Here is a 16,685-nt window from a genome sequence, read left to right on the forward strand (position 1 = left end):
ATTTGGGCTGTAGTTCTATCAAGATGTAGATGGCACACACAGTTCTATGCCTCTTTTCCATCAAACCCAGATGGTGCAGCATCTTTGCTTTCCTAGTGTCTGGTGGAGAGCAATACTTAGATAAAGGCAAGCTGGCAGAAGCTTAGTTTGGACATAAGAGAGGCACCGATAGTGTGTTAAGGGAAAGTGCGGTGATTGTCCTTCCTAGCCTTCTTTTATTAAAGTTTTCAATTTGGGGTGCTGCTTATTTAAATAAATAAACATCATCTATTTAAGACATGCAGTTGTAAAATTTTAGACAGGTAAGGGGGGTGTCGGAGGGGATGGGGAGAGTGTGGGGGCCTGGGGCTGGGGGCGGGGCAGGGTCACATGGGGAGGTCACATGCCTTCCCTTGTGTCCCTCCCATGAGCGCAGTACCGTCAAGAAATGATTTCTCCTTGCATCACTGATCCTAACTATCCTGTTGTAGTTCTAGAGTGCCAATCATCATAGTATCAAAGCCCTTATTTGCTTGACTCTTCGTCTTATAGGGTTCAGAGTAACAGCCGTGTTAGTCTGTATTCGCAAAAAGAAAAGGAGTACTTGTGGCACCTTAGAGACTAACCAATTTATTTGAGCATGAGCTTTCATGAGCTACAGCTCACTTCATTGGATGCATACTGTGGAAGCTGCAGAAGACATTATATACACACAGAGACCATGAAACAATACCTCCTCCCACCCCACTCTCCTGCTGGTAATAGCTTATCTAAAGTGATCATCAAGTTGGGCCATTTCCAGCACAAATCCAGGTTTTCTCACCCTCCGCCCCCCCCCCCCCCCACACACACACAAACTCACTCTCCTGCTGGTAATAGCCCATCCAAAGTGACCACTCTCTTCACAATGTGTATGATAATCAAGGTGGGCCATTTCCTGCACAAATCCAGGTTCTCTCACCCCTGTTAGGATATAGATATTCAGGCCTGTCTGCAAAGGCCTGTACTTTAAGAATTTAGGGGTATTCTTATCACTTGGCTAGTTCTAGAAGTATAAAAGAGAGAATCAAAATCACTGTCTGCTGGTGTAAGGGCCTTCTCTTACTGTGACAGTCTGAGGCCCTGTGCTTAGGCTAAGGCCTTTGGCTAAGCAGCAGAGGCAGCCATAAGCTAGGAAGCGAACGGTCACATCCTCACATTCCAAACTAGTCACATTGAAAGAAGGTGCTATTGGGCTGTTAGGAATACAATCCTGTCCTGATAATGCCTATCACCTCCAGAGAAAGGGAAGTGCCTAGAAAATGTAAAAAGGAAACAGCATCCTGTCTGGCAAGAACTCACTTATCAATACTGGGATGTGAAATCCTCACTTCTGTATTGTTTTGTCATTATAGTTCCCACTTTGCTATTGTTTGTCTGTATAATCTCTGTCTGGTTCTGTGATTGTTCCTGTCTGCTGTATAATTAATTTTGCTGGGTGTAAACTAATTAAGGTGGTGGGATATAATTGGTTACATAATCATGTTACAATATGTTAGGATTGGTTAGTTAAATTTCAGGAAAATGATTGGTTAAGGTATAGCTAAGCCGAACTCAAGTTTTACTATATAATCTGTAGTCAATGAGGAAGTGGGGGGGCCTTGGTGGGAGGGGGTGGGTGTGTGTAAAGGGGGAAATGGGAACAGGGAATGAGGGTAAGGAAATTGGAACCATGTTTTGCTAAAGGGGGAAATGGGAACAGGGAATGGGAGTAAGGAAACTGGAATCCTGTTTGGTTAAAGGGAGAAATGGGAACAGGGACACAGGTGTAAGGCTCTGTGGTGTCAGAGTTGGGAAGGAGGATACTAAGGAAGGAAACTGGAATCATGCTTGCTGGAAGTTCACCCCAATAAACATCGAATTGTTTGCACCTTTGGACTTCGGGTATTGTTGCTCTCTGTTCATGTGAGAAGAACCAGGGAAGTAAGTGGGTGAAGGAATAAGCCCCCTAACAACCCCCTCACCCCCCTCCAAAACCACACACACAAACTCACTCTCCTGCTGGTAATAGCCTATCCAAAGTGACCACTCTCCTTACAACGTGCATGAAAATCAAGGTGGGACATTTCCAGCACAAATACAGGTTTTCTCACCCCCCCACCCCACCCCACCCCCTTTTTTTTTTTTTTTTTCAAAAAACACACACACACAAACTCACTCTCCTGCTGGTAATAGCTTATCCAAAGTGACCACTCTCCCTACAATGTGCATGATAATCAAGGTGGGCCATTTCCAGCACAAATCCAGGTTTTCTCACCACCACCTCCCCCCCACCCCAAACACACACAGAAACTCACTCTCCTGCTGGCAATAGCTCATCCAAACTGACCACTCTCCCCACAATGTGCATGACAATCAAGGTGGGCCATTTCCAGCATAAATCCAAGTTTAACCAGAACGTCGGGGGGGGGGGGGGGGGGAGGAAAAAACAAGGGGAAATAGGCTATCTTGCATAATGACTTAGCCACTCCCAGTCTCTATTTAAGCCTAAATTAATAGTATCCAATTTGCAAATGAATTCCAATTCAGCAGTTTCTCGCTGGAGTCTGGATTTGAAGTTTTTTTGTTGTAAGATAGCGACCTTCATGTCTGTGATTGCGTGACCAGAGAGATTGAAGTGTTCTCCGACTGGTTTATGAGTGTTATAATTCTTGACATCTGATTTGTGTCCATTTATTCTTTTACGTAGAGACTGTCCAGTTTGACCAATGGACATGGCAGAGGGGCATTGCTGGCACATGATGGCGTATATCACGTTGGTGGATGTGCATGTGAACGAGCCTCTGATAGTGTGGCTGATGTTATTAGGCCCTGTGATGGTGTCCCCTGAATAGGTATGTTGGCACAGTTGGCAACGGGCTTTGTTGCCAGGATAGGTTCCTGGGTTAGTGGTTCTGTTGTGTGGTATGTGGTTGTTGGTGAGTATTTGCTTCAGGTTGGGGGGCTGTCTGTAGGCAAGGACTGGCCTGTCTCCCAAGATTTGTGAGAGTGTTGGGTCATCCTTCAGGATAGGTTGTAGATCCTTAATAATGCGTTGGAGGGGTTTTAGTTGGGGGCTGAAGGTGACGGCTAGTGGCATTCTATTATTTTCTTTGTTAGGCCTGTCCTGTAGTAGGTGACTTCTGGGAACTCTTCTGGCTCTATCAATCTGTTTCCTCACTTCCGCAGGTGGGTATTGTAGTTGTAAGAATGCTTGATAGAGACCTTGTAGGTGTTTGTCTCTGTCTGAGGGGTTGGAGCAAATGCGGTTGTACCGCAGAGCTTGGTTGTAGACAATGGATCGTGTGGTGTGGTCAGGGTGAAAGCTGGAGGCATGTAGGTAGGAATAGCGGTCAGTAGGTTTCCGGTATAGGGTGGTGTTTATGTGACCATCGTTTATTAGCACTGTAGTGTCTAGGAAGTGGATCTCTTGTGTGGACTGGACCAGGCTGAGGTTGATGGTGGGATGGAAATTGTTGAAATCATGGTGGAATTCCTCAAGGGCTTCTTTTCCATGGGTCCAGATGATGAAGATGTCATCAATATAGCGCAAGTAGAGTAGGGGCGTTAGGGGACGAGAGCTGAGGAAGCGTTGTTCTAAATCAGCCATAAAAATGTTGGCATACTGTGGGGCCATGCGGGTACCCATTGCAGTGCCGCTGATCTGAAGGTATACATGGTCCCCAAATGTAAAATAGTTATGGGTAAGGACAAAGTCACAAAGTTCAGCCACCAGGTTAGCCGTGACATTATCGGGGATAGTGTTCTTGATGGCTTGTAGTCCATCTTTGTGTGGAATGTTGGTGTAGAGGGCTTCTACATCCATAGTGGCCAGGATGGTGTTATCAGGAAGATCACCGATGGATCCAACTACAATCCATGCCAACATTCAGCCCCCAACTAAAACCCCTCCAACGCATTATTAAGGATCTACAACCTATCCTGAAGGATGACCCAACACTCTCACAAATCTTGGGAGACAGGCCAGTCCTTGCCTACAGACAGCCCCCCAACCTGAAGCAAATACTCACCAACAACCACATACCACACAACAGAACCACTAACCCAGGAACCTATCCTGGCAACAAAGCCCGTTGCCAACTGTGCCAACATACCTATTCAGGGGACACCATCACAGGGCCTAATAACATCAGCCACACTATCAGAGGCTCGTTCACATGCACATCCACCAACGTGATATACGCCATCATGTGCCAGCAATGCCCCTCTGCCATGTCCATTGGTCAAACTGGACAGTCTCTACGTAAAAGAATAAATGGACACAAATCAGATGTCAAGAATTATAACACTCATAAACCAGTCGGAGAACACTTCAATCTCTCTGGTCACGCAATCACAGACATGAAGGTCGCTATCTTACAACAAAAAAACTTCAAATCCAGACTCCAGCGAGAAACTGCTGAATTGGAATTCATTTGCAAATTGGATACTATTAATTTAGGCTTAAATAGAGACTGGGAGTGGCTAAGTCATTATGCAAGATAGCCTATTTCCCCTTGTTTTTTCCTCCCCCCCCCCCCCCCGACGTTCTGGTTAAACTTGGATTTATGCTGGAAATGGCCCACCTTGATTGTCATGCACATTGTGGGGAGAGTGGTCAGTTTGGATGAGCTATTGCCAGCAGGAGAGTGAGTTTCTGTGTGTGTTTGGGGTGGGGGGGAGGTGGTGGTGAGAAAACCTGGATTTGTGCTGGAAATGGCCCACCTTGATTATCATGCACATTGTAGGGAGAGTGGTCACTTTGGATAAGCTATTACCAGCAGGAGAGTGAGTTTGTGTGTGTGTGTTTTTTGAAAAAAAAAAAAAAAAAGGGGGTGGGGTGGGGTGGGGGGGTGAGAAAACCTGTATTTGTGCTGGAAATGTCCCACCTTGATTTTCATGCACGTTGTAAGGAGAGTGGTCACTTTGGATAGGCTATTACCAGCAGGAGAGTGAGTTTGTGTGTGTGGTTTTGGAGGGGGGTGAGGGGGTTGTTAGGGGGCTTATTCCTTCACCCACTTACTTCCCTGGTTCTTCTCACATGAACAGAGAGCAACAATACCCGAAGTCCAAAGGTGCAAACAATTCGATGTTTATTGGGGTGAACTTCCAGCAAGCATGATTCCAGTTTCCTTCCTTAGTATCCTCCTTCCCAACTCTGACACCACAGAGCCTTACACCTGTGTCCCTGTTCCCATTTCTCCCTTTAACCAAACAGGATTCCAGTTTCCTTACTCCCATTCCCTGTTCCCATTTCCCCCTTTAGCAAAACATGGTTCCAATTTCCTTACCCTCATTCCCTGTTCCCATTTCCCCCTTTACACACACCCACCCCCTCCCACCAAGGCCCCCCCACTTCCTCATTGACTACAGATTATATAGTAAAACTTGAGTTCGGCTTAGCTATACCTTAACCAATCATTTTCCTGAAATTTAACTAACCAATCCTAACATATTGTAACATGATTATGTAACCAATTATATCCCACCACCTTAATTAGTTTACACCCAGCAAAATTAATTATACAGCAGACAGGAACAATCACAGAACCAGACAGAGATTATACAGACAAACAATAGCAAAGTGGGAACTATAATGACAAAACAATACAGAAGTGAGGATTTCACATCCCAGTATTGATAAGTGAGTTCTTGCCAGACAGGATGCTGTTTCCTTTTTACATTTTCTAGGCACTTCCCTTTCTCTGGAGGTGATAGGCATTATCAGGACAGGATTGTATTCCTAACAGCCCAATAGCACCTTCTTTCAATGTGACTAGTTTGGAATGTGAGGATGTGACCGTTCGCTTCCTAGCTTATGGCTGCCTCTGCTGCTTAGCCAAAGGCCTTAGCCTAAGCACAGGGCCTCAGACTGTCACAGTAAGAGAAGGCCCTTACACCAGCAGACAGTGATTTTGATTCTCTCTTTTATACTTCTAGAACTAGCCAAGTGATAAGAATACCCCTAAATTCTTAAAGTACAGGCCTTTGCAGACAGGCCTGAATATCTATATCCTAACAGGGGTGAGAGAACCTGGATTTGTGCAGGAAATGGCCCACCTTGATTATCATACACATTGTGAAGAGAGTGGTCACTTTGGATGGGCTATTACCAGCAGGAGAGTGAGTTTGTGTGTGTGTGGGGGGGGGGGGCGGAGGGTGAGAAAACCTGGATTTGTGCTGGAAATGGCCCAACTTGATGATCACTTTAGATAAGCTATTACCAGCAGGAGAGTGGGGTGGGAGGAGGTATTGTTTCATGGTCTCTGTGTGTATATAATGTCTTCTGCAGCTTCCACAGTATGCATCCGATGAAGTGAGCTGTAGCTCACGAAAGCTCATGCTCAAATAAATTGGTTAATCTCTAAGGTGCCACAAGTACTCCTTTTCTTTTTGCGTCTTATAGGGCATGCCTACACTATAATTAGACACCCGTGGTTGGCTTGTGCCAGCTGCCTTGTGTTGCAGGGCTGTTCAATTGTGGTGTAGATGTTCTGGCACAGGCTGCAGCCCAAGTTCTGGGACCTTCTGCCTTCACAGGGTCCTAGAGCTGAGTCTTCACCCCAAGCTGGAATGTCTACATTGCAATTAAATAGCCCCTTGGCCCAAGTCCAGTGGTGAGCTGGAGCCAATTCGCACTGGTTCGCTAGAACCGGTTGTTAAATTTAGAAGCCCTTTTAGAGCCGGTTGTCCTGCCAGGGACAACCGGTTCTAAAAGGGCTTCTAAATTTAACAACCAGCCAAAAGTGGTGTTTTAGGTGCTGACTCCGTGGGTGCTCTGGGGCTGGAGCACCCACGGGGAAAATTTGGTGGGTGCAGAGCACCCACCAGCAGCTCCCCGCCCCGCGCCCAGCCCCAGCTCACCTCCGCTCTGGCTCTGCCTCCACCTCCTCCCCTGAACGTGCCACCCCACTCTGCTTCTCTCCCCCCACCCCTCGCGGCTTCCCGCGAATCAGCTGTTTGCTTTTCAGCCCTCCCAGGCTTGCAGGGAGCGGAGAAGTAGAGCGGGGTGGTGCATTCAGGGGAGGAGGTGGAGGTGGAGCGGAGGTGAGCTGGGGCCGGGCCGGGGCGGGGAGCTGCCGGTGGGTGCTCTGCACCCACCAAATTTTCCCCATGGGTGCTTCAGCCCTAGAGCATCCATGGAGTCGGTGCCTAAGGCGCCACTTTTGAAGTGATCAGTGGGGGAAGCGGCCGCTCCCCCTGCTCCCCCCCAGCTATGCTACCCCACCCCTAGGAGCGAGAGGGACCTCCCGGATCCTTCCTGGGAGCCGCCCCAGGTTAGGAACACCAGGACTCCCCACCTCACCCCCCGGCAAGTCCCTCTGGCTCGAAGGGGCAGGATGGGCACGCACTACGGTGGCCCATAAGACCCTCCTGCCCAGTTCTGGGGGCAGACAGGGGAGGGGGATGGATGGGGCAGGGGTTCCGGGGGGGGGGAAGGAACATGGGGGGTTGGATGTGACAGGAGTCCCGGGGGGGCAGGGGTGGGTCATGACCCCCTCGTGGGGTGAGGAGGGAACCGGTTGTTGAGATTTTGGCAGCTCATCACTGCCCAAGCCCCTGCCAGCTGGCATGAGCCAACCTTGCGTGTCTAATTGCAGTGTAGACATACCCATAGAGACAATGTGGGTGGGGTAATAACTTTTACTGGATCAACTTCTGTTGGTCAGAGAGACAAGCTTTTGAGCTACATAGATCTCTTCTTGAGGTCTTATGTAAAGCTGGTTTAATTTTTTTGGGGGGAGGGGGTGAAGGTTCATTAAAAAAAATTGGGAAAAATAGTTTTAATTCTATTTGAAATTTTTCACATTTTTTCTTATCTTTCTTTTTTATATGAATAGAATGTTACATGAAATTTTTAACACCAAAACTAAAATGTTTGTTTCTTTTTAAAAGAAATCATTTTTGGTTTTGTCTCCCTTTCTTTCATGGTTTTTATGTACTGAAAAAATGTTTTTGGGGGAGATAAAAAGTGAGAGAAAGTGGGGATAAAACACTGTCTTTTGGTTCCTTTCCAAAAGTGGAAAAATTCGTCATCCAAAATATTTCAACCAGGCCTAACCCTGAGCTACCCCACATGATACTCTTTTAAAAGAGATATTTCCAAAGTAGTAACAAAAAGAAAAGGATAATAATGTATCCAACAGTGTTCACTATACTTAGTATAAGGGTCACTGATACTTACCTTCACTGACCATCAGTATTAAAAAGAATAATTTCCCTTTATCACCCTAGGCTCCCACCATAGGAGAGAAGGAAAGAAATAAGGTGCATGATTTCCCATAGCAATAGCAAGTCAGGCCACCAACACCAGGTATGCATGGTTTATAGAGACCTGCCCAGTTCCATAGCATTGTAATAAGCCAGCCAGAAGAACAATAGAGAAATTCTACTTTGCAGTACACTATGTAACATTTATTGTAACGTATGTAACAAATTGTAATTTGATAAAAGCAGAATTCAGAAACGGCTGGAAACAATGGGCCAGTTTTTCAGCTGAGTTTAGTAGGAACGGGTCACAGCTGAGAGAGGGAGCTTTGTGATTCTGGAGCAGGCTCTGTGCCAGCCCTCAAGCACTCAAGGGTGTCAGCTAGGAAAAAACAGAACACAGTGCACTCTGGCTATGCTTCCCTCCCAATGGGATTTTCAAGGGGAATCATGGCCATCTAGAATAGCTGGGGACTTCACACTGAGGAGATTCAGCTTTTTGTTGCTTTCTGGCTGTAATCATGCCCTCTGGATAGGATCAGCCAGTGAGAGTTTGCTCTGATAGTGAAATCATTGTAATGCTTCTAACTTGTGTTTTCATTGGTTGAGAGTACTTTTCTTGAACTCCTGACTGACTGTTTTAGAGTTGAAATCTACAGAATCTCCATCAAATTTCCACCTCGTAAAGTATCGTTTCTCTCAGTTACATGATTATTAAACCAAATTGTTATTTTTCCAAATCACTTGTAACTGCTATTGCTCTGAACACAGAGATGATATAGGCCTGAACCCTGCCTACCCAGCTATTTCCACTTATACTTCCTCTAAGATTTCACAAGCCCTGATCCTCATAAACACAGTGAAAATAAATGGTCACATTTTTATATTCAAGAAGAACAAAGTATGTATTATTTTCTGTTTCAAAATTTCTCTTCCATAGTACTCAGATTCTACCAACAGCTCAGGAGAGGAATTTTGAAGTTCCAGGGGGGGCCTCTGATTGCCGCAGAGCTTCTACCAGAGTTGTTGACTCACATGGCTCCCTTCCAATCCATTCTCCCATGGGCAGGCACTGCCCAGCTCACTGGCACAGCTGCCCTGGAGTCAGCAGCCAGGGAGTGGGAGTGCCTGTGTCTGTGGAGGAGCGGAGCAGACTGGAGCTGTCTGAGCCCTGAGGGCAGCACATGCAGCTGTTCTGGTGGGGTCTCTGCCCTGGTGCAGTCTAGAAGCAAGAAAGGGGTCAAGAGAAATGATAGGGGGGACACATCCTATCTGGCTGGCAGAGAGACTGGGTGGGGAACAGTTAGGGGGGAGGGAAGAGGTAGCACCCCAGGAAGGACAGAACCCCTTTGGCACAGGCCTCAGGGACTTAATGTAGCCACAAAGATTCACCCATTCTCACTGCTTGTCACTTCAGCTCCTCGACCTCACTGCCTGTCACTATACCCCTAGCCCCAGAGAGAACCCCATTCCCACTGTCATTGCACCCCCAATCCCCTATTTCCAGAGAGACCCCAAGCCCACTGAATCCCACTGCAGCACCAGAGAAAACCCTCAGCTGTGTCACTCTGCCCTAACACTATTGTGACAGGATCCCCGGGGAGCAGCCTGGGACTGTGGGACCGCTGTGCTCCCTTACCTCTCCAGCCCGAGCTGTCTCTCACAATGCTTTGCTAGTGACAAGCAGCAAGCTCCTCCAAGCACTGTTATCACTCAGCACAACCGCATGTGGAGCCCCACACCCAGCTATATTGCATGAATGCTCCCAGAGCCACTCATGAATCACACAGAGAAAGGCACCAGCCAAATCCCCCCAGCTTCTAGCACTGTACCTCAGGAATTTACCATCTTGCACTGCTCAAGATGAGCAATGCAGATTTATTAATTGGTTCACCACTTCATCAATGGAAAGTGAATATACACCAGCCTTTGCAAACCTGAGCAGATTTACCACACACTTCAGGCAAACTCACTGGTAAAGATAAACAGTTAAACAAATGTATTGACTACAAAAGATAGATTTTAAGTGATTATAAGTGATAAGCAAAACGTCAGAGTGGTTAACAAAATAAAATAAAATATAAGCACACAGTCTAAACTCTCAACCCTATTAGACTGGGCAACATCTAGATTAAGCAGTTTTTCTCACCCCACTGGATATTGCAGTCCTTAATATACAGGTTTGTCCCTTAAGCACAGGCCATTCTTCTCTGTTGGAGTCTTCAGTCTTCTTCTGAGTGTCTTTGTTGCTTGCAGCACAGGTGGAGGCAGGAGAAAGGTGAAGCATGGGCCCCTGTGTTCTGTTTTATATCCTTAGTCCATGTGCTTGGAGAACACAAGTCCAGACGTGTCTGGTGGACATTGCTGAGTCCCCAGGCAAGGTTGAACAATTCCCCTGGTGTGGCCTTATGCAGGTGAGTCATTGAATTGTAGCTCCCTTGCTGGACAATGACTGTTGATGGTTGATGACATGCTTTATATGCAATACCACAATTATATACAGATGAAGTATATGGGGGTTACAAGATGCCCCCCCCAAGGTATAGTATGTCACAACTGTCACTTCACCCTGAGAGGGACCCTATCCAATGTTCCCTCTAATTTTTCCCATCCGCATGCGGAATTAATTTCGCTGTGTGCACCAATATGGAGATGATGTGTGGTGGGGGTGTGGCTGAGGGGTTCGGAGTATGGGAGGGTCCTCAGGGCTGGAGCAGAGGGTTTGGGTGCAGGGGGTGAGAGCTCTGGCTGAGGGGTGTGGGTTCTAGGGTGGGGCCGTGGATGAGGAGTTCAGGGTGCGGGAGGGGGCTCAGGGCTGAGGCAGAGGGTTGCGGTGTGGGGGGAGGGGCGAGGTCCACGTGGGAATGCAGGCTCTGGGGTGGGGCCAGGGATGAGGGGTTTGGGGTACAGGCTGCCCCAGGGCTGCAGCAGGGAGAGAGGGCTCCCCCCCCCCCGCAACCCTCTCTTCCTGCAGCAGCGCCTGAGCTTGGAGAGAGCATCTCTCCTCACCATAGCAGCTCTGGGGCTAGGGACGGGAGAGAAGTGCCTCCCCCACCACAACAGCTCTGGGGCTGGGGCTGGGGCTGGGGCCGGGAGAGAGGCACCTCTCCACACCGCAGCAACTCTGGGGCTGGGACCAGGGGAGAGAAGCCTCTCCCCACTGTATTCCCTGGGCTGTGGGAGTCATCTCTCCATGCCGCAGCACCAGAGTTGGGGGGGATAGGCATGTCTCCTCGCCGTGCTGGAGCCCCGGGGCTGGGGGAGTTAAGTGCATGGCCCTTGGTGGCCTCCTCTGCGGATGTGCAGGTGTGCATCTTAGAGGGAACTTAGCCCCTAACCCCCTGAATTTCACCACATACCCCAAACTCCATAGAGTCCATAGAGACCTCCCAGGTTCACTGAATGTGTAATGGGACTGTTGGCCCTTTACTAAAACTCAGTGGGGGTTTGGTTGGCTAGCTCCCAGTACCAAAAGAAAAGGGAAGGATCTATGGGAAATCAGGACCCTGAGACTGACAGTCCCCAGGAGCAATGGGGAGAGGCCAATGCTCCAGGTCAGCCTGAATGACAGGGCGGGCAGGCTAATCAGGGAGTCAGGAGGCCAGGGAGGTCCCGTCCTCTGTGTGAGCTGGAATTGCCTGGGTCAGACAGAGTGGGGCCAAGCTAAGGAGAGAACAGGAGCCTGAGCTGAGCTGGGGAGCAGGGCCGTGCCTGCCAGAGAGAACCAGAGAAGCGCCCAGGAAGCGGATCTGTGTTGGGAGCATGGCATGGGCAGTGGGTATAATAGGCTAGGGAAGGCCTTGCCTTCCCTGGCGTTGCTGCCGACCCACTGCCAGACACCTGGACCGCGGTGGCCCTAGCTCTTCCCTGACACCTCCACTGCCTCCTCCACTCCACACACCCCATCCCGCTGCTCGCCATGTCCCTCCTTCTCAGGTCCTGGGACCTCGGCGGGGCCTTCAGGGGCAGGAGGAGCTAGCGCTAGGGTGCTGGCAATGGCTCGTCCTGATGTGGCTGGGGCAGGTGGGCCGGGGCTCCTCTGGTTGTGTGGGCCCCTCAAGTCAGGGCTTCTCCTTTTACAGGGTGGGGGGGGGTTGGGGTCTGGCGTGTGGGGGTCAGGACCTTGGGTGGAAGGGCCGGGGCCGGTGGGCTTGTCTCCCCAAAGCCGGGGTTCATCTGCCGCCCATGGAGCAGGTCCACAGAAGCATCCCACAGAGCAGAGCTGTGCTGGGAGCAGAGCTGCAGGGGCCAGAGAGGCAGCCAAGGGAGCTCGCTGGAGGCAGAGCAGCATCAGCGCTGAGGCAGAGTGGAACTGGAGCTGGGGCTGGAGCCACCTGGAGCCAGGTGCGGTGATCAGCTGGGGAGAGCGATGCAGGACCCTGGGCAGCAGGCCCAGTGCAGAAGACACTGCGAACCAGGAGGCCTTGCAGGCCAAACTTGGAAGAGGATCAAAACCCAGAGAGGGAGGGGGGGTTGATACTGGGAAGAAGGGTCCTGCCACCTAGAGACTGAGGGCGTGTGGCCACCCCCAGAGCAAGTGTGTGACCCACAGCATCCCTGCAGCACAGCCACGGCCTGAGAAGGAGGCCTGGGACTTGTGAGGAACAGACTGTGAACTGCCCTGACATTCCAGAGACGCTGGTTGTGGTGTCCCTGTACCACAGAGTGGGGTGATGTGTTTTCCTTTAACCTTTCCCATTTTTTCCTTCTTTTTTTTTTTAAATTGATTGCTGTTCAATAAATTGTATTTGCTTTGAACTGTATGTAATGATCAGTGGGTCATGGAAGCATCCAGTGAGGAGAGATAACCCCGGAGTGGGGACACCCTAGCTCCTGTCCTAAGTGACCATGATAAGGTTGGGGGTTGAGAGCCCCGAGGCATCCTGAGCCCAGCCCTGTTGGGGTTACGAGGACTCTGCCACACAGGAGAGTGGAAGGGGAACCCTCAGGCAGGGAGGCCTCTGGTTAAAGGAAGTGGGAATGAGGACTCAGATCCTTTCACTGGCCCATTTCACCAGGGTAGTGTATAAGCCAGGAAAGTTCCCCACAATAGCAGGACCATTCCCCCACTTATGAATGTCACAGCACCCTCAGCCATCTATACTTAGAAAGACCCCAATCCCAGAGAGACCCCCAAACCCCACTGTATGTCACCACACCCCTCAGTCCTCTGTCCCCAGTGAGACTCTTAACCCTCCTTCACTCCTTCTTCCCAGAGAGACCCCCTAATCCAGCTAAATCTCACCACAGCCCCAGAATCAGAGAGACCATCAAACCTAATGAATCTCACTGCATCCCCTTGACACCGATCCCATAAACTCACAGGATGTATTTTATTTCATTGATTTGTATGAGGCCTTTTGTCTAATTCAAAAACAGTAACAAACAGGTATAGTTTATTGAGCTAAAAATTGAATGCTTTTGTTATGTATACAAAAATTGTGAATTGTCTGTATCAAGTGCACAAATATTTATTTTGACTGGGATTATGGCACCCCACCACCTCTCTTTTCAGTCTGCTGTAAACACTGTGTCAGAGTGTAATCATATTTTAAGAGATACTTTCATGTTAAAAAGCATTTTAAACAAATCATGCTTGTGTTATAACACTGCATTTATCATTATTTAATGTAATCTATTCATTAAAAATAAAATTCTTACTTTTTAAAATTTTGGAATAAGAAACAATATATTGAAATGTTTATGTTGATCCTATGTAAATACCTATGATTCCAGAAAACATATACACATATACTTGCCACCATAATGAATTGAACAAAATCCCTTAATCCAAACACCCCTGATTTTTGAGCATGTTTGTCTTACCTCCTGATCTTCATTTTAGGTGTGTGGGGTTCAGCTCTAATTTTTACAAACCTAAACTAAGCGGGTGCTGTCTCTTTAAGAAAAAAACATGATATATTCATATAATTATTCATAGGCTAAAAAAAATTATAGCCTGGCCTATGTAACCTATGTGGATCTAGGACTCTGTGCCAATACAAGAAAATAATATGTAAAACTACATGGTCAAAACTTTCCAGTACCATGTCTCCAGGGTGCAGATTATCAGCTGAACTCTTCGGCTGTGGCCCTTGGCAGTGGATCTTCTCATAAGAAATTGTCAGTCATAGTTCACTGATCTGGTGTCAAAGCAGTTCCTCATGACTTTTTAAAAGTATGGCTTATCATGAGTAAGTATAGGCCTCACGTTCATATATTATAAATTAATTCTCTGTCTTAACCGATCTTACCCTGAAGTTGTGAATGAGCCAGCTTGTTTTGGAAACCATTAGGCTGCTGGTTCTGAGTGCAGAGCCAGCTTTTTGGATTTTGGATATTTGGTGGTAGAAAAGAGTTATTGCTTTCCACGCAGCAGTATAATTTCAGGAAACATTTATCTTGCAGACTTAAGTGGATGTTTATAACGATGCTCTCTTTAAGTAATAAGATGCAAATCCTTGGACAATTTACAAAAAAGTTAGGGTGAAATAAACTTACCCAGGAATTTGTAGAAAAACTGATCAGGAAATGCTCTAGGTTTTTCACTGCACAAGTCAAACTGGAAAATACGATTTCCCCAAGTTTTCATTCACTCAAATTATAAATAACAACTAAAAAGTATAATCACAACACAAAGGCACCTAAACCTGCTCTTCTTTCCTCTTCTACCCCCTCCTGAAAAAGAGAGAAACTGTGCCTGGAAAGGTCCACTTTGAAGCAGCATTTGAATAGCTTCTTGGGTGGGATTAACTGTGATGGTCTATAAACATAGCCTGAGGGCATGTATAATATTCAGCACTCTCCTTACAGGGAGAAAGACATACAGACTAAATATGCTCTGTTAAGAGGTCTCCTCTTTTTATGACCCACACTGTCAGATCTCAGTTTACAAGCAACGAATACATCAGCTTTTTTAAATAATAAATCAGCATGACGATTGGTAGAAAAATAGTAACAAATCAGAGATGAACCTGAAACAAAACTTTCCAAACTCTTGAACATCTACAAACTTCTCTGGGTGGTTTGGCTCAAAATCCTGATCCAGATCAGAATTTCACAGATGTTTCCTTTGTGTAAAATGGGCTAAACCAAAATCCCAATTCCAAATGCTCCCAGGTTTCTAGGCGCTCAGATTAAAATCTCAGTTTTTGTACATGACCCCGTTTTTATACCATATTAACATAAAAAGAAAGGGCATGTAAGTGGTGTGGTGTAAGTTGTGGTGTAAGTGGACAAAACTCCATTGGAGCCAATGGAATTGCACCTACTTGTACCTAGGCTGAGTTTAGCCTTCTTATTTCACTTCCCTGCCTCCCTCAAATGAATCTCGTGCTTTTAAAGGTGTTAGTTTGACAGCAATGGGGACTGAAGAGCTCTCTTTATCCATACAATAGGTGCACCATGAATAGGATAATGAAAGCTTCCTCACAGTGCTCTGTCAATGTGTCTTAAACCTTACTTGGAGGGACAATTTCTAGCACATAGGCCAGGTTTACACTACAGCCCTATATTGGTATAATTACGTTGCTATGGGGTGTGAAAAATTCACACCCTTGAGCAACGTAGTAGTAACCCCCCATGTAGAAGGTCTCCCATCAACGTAGCTACCGCCTCTCGGGGAGGTGGATTAACTAGGGCAATGGGAGAAGCTCTCCACTAAAGCGGTACCATGGCACAGTACAAGCCATGGGTAGGTAATCCATTTTCCATGTCATTTAATCTTTCATCTCTTCTGACACTGCCAAGGCTGGTGCTAATGAGGATGGTGTATTTTCTAATTAGGACAACTGTCAGTTAGGAGTCGGACTGAGCCCATTTACTCCTTTCACTTAGGCCACCAGAGTCATAAGATGCACCTCTGGACATTTGTTACCTAAGAAGTCTTAGAACAGACACAGCCATATTTTGTCCAGTTGAGATGTGCATTGGCTGTAGAATCAATTTAATCTGCATACAGTGAAAAAGAGTGAAGCTACAATAATTTTTAATGTGAAGGCACAATCCATAGATACTACAGATTCACTCCTCCCCCACATCTGATGTTCTATATTGATGGAGGCAGTCCTAACCATCAATGCTCCGTCTTTATCTGAGTAGCATCTGTGGAGTTCTGCAGGTGGAGATCTTTCTCATTCACATCAAGGAACAGGCTGGGAACTGTAGTCTCCACGGGCCATATCCTATAATAGATAGTATTGTCCACGAACTATATTACAGAAGGTCATGGGCTGCATTCTGGACACCTTGTTGTTGATAGAGATCTTCTTTTCCACACAATGTAGGCTGGTCAGATGGTTACTCCCCTTGAAAGGGTACATTCAGAGTGTGTCTCTGAGTTTATTAGTGCTTCATATCAGCAAGAGAATGTTTCTGTTTCTCCTTTATAATATTCTCAGAGGTTTTCTGCAAGTACCATATTTAAATATCATGTGCCTTTACCTTTTGTGGAATGTAATATTTGATCTTGGATAAGAGAT

This window comes from Natator depressus, chromosome 1 (assembly GCF_965152275.1).
Source record: "Natator depressus isolate rNatDep1 chromosome 1, rNatDep2.hap1, whole genome shotgun sequence".
In the NCBI taxonomy this organism is placed as follows: domain Eukaryota; kingdom Metazoa; phylum Chordata; order Testudines; family Cheloniidae; genus Natator; species Natator depressus.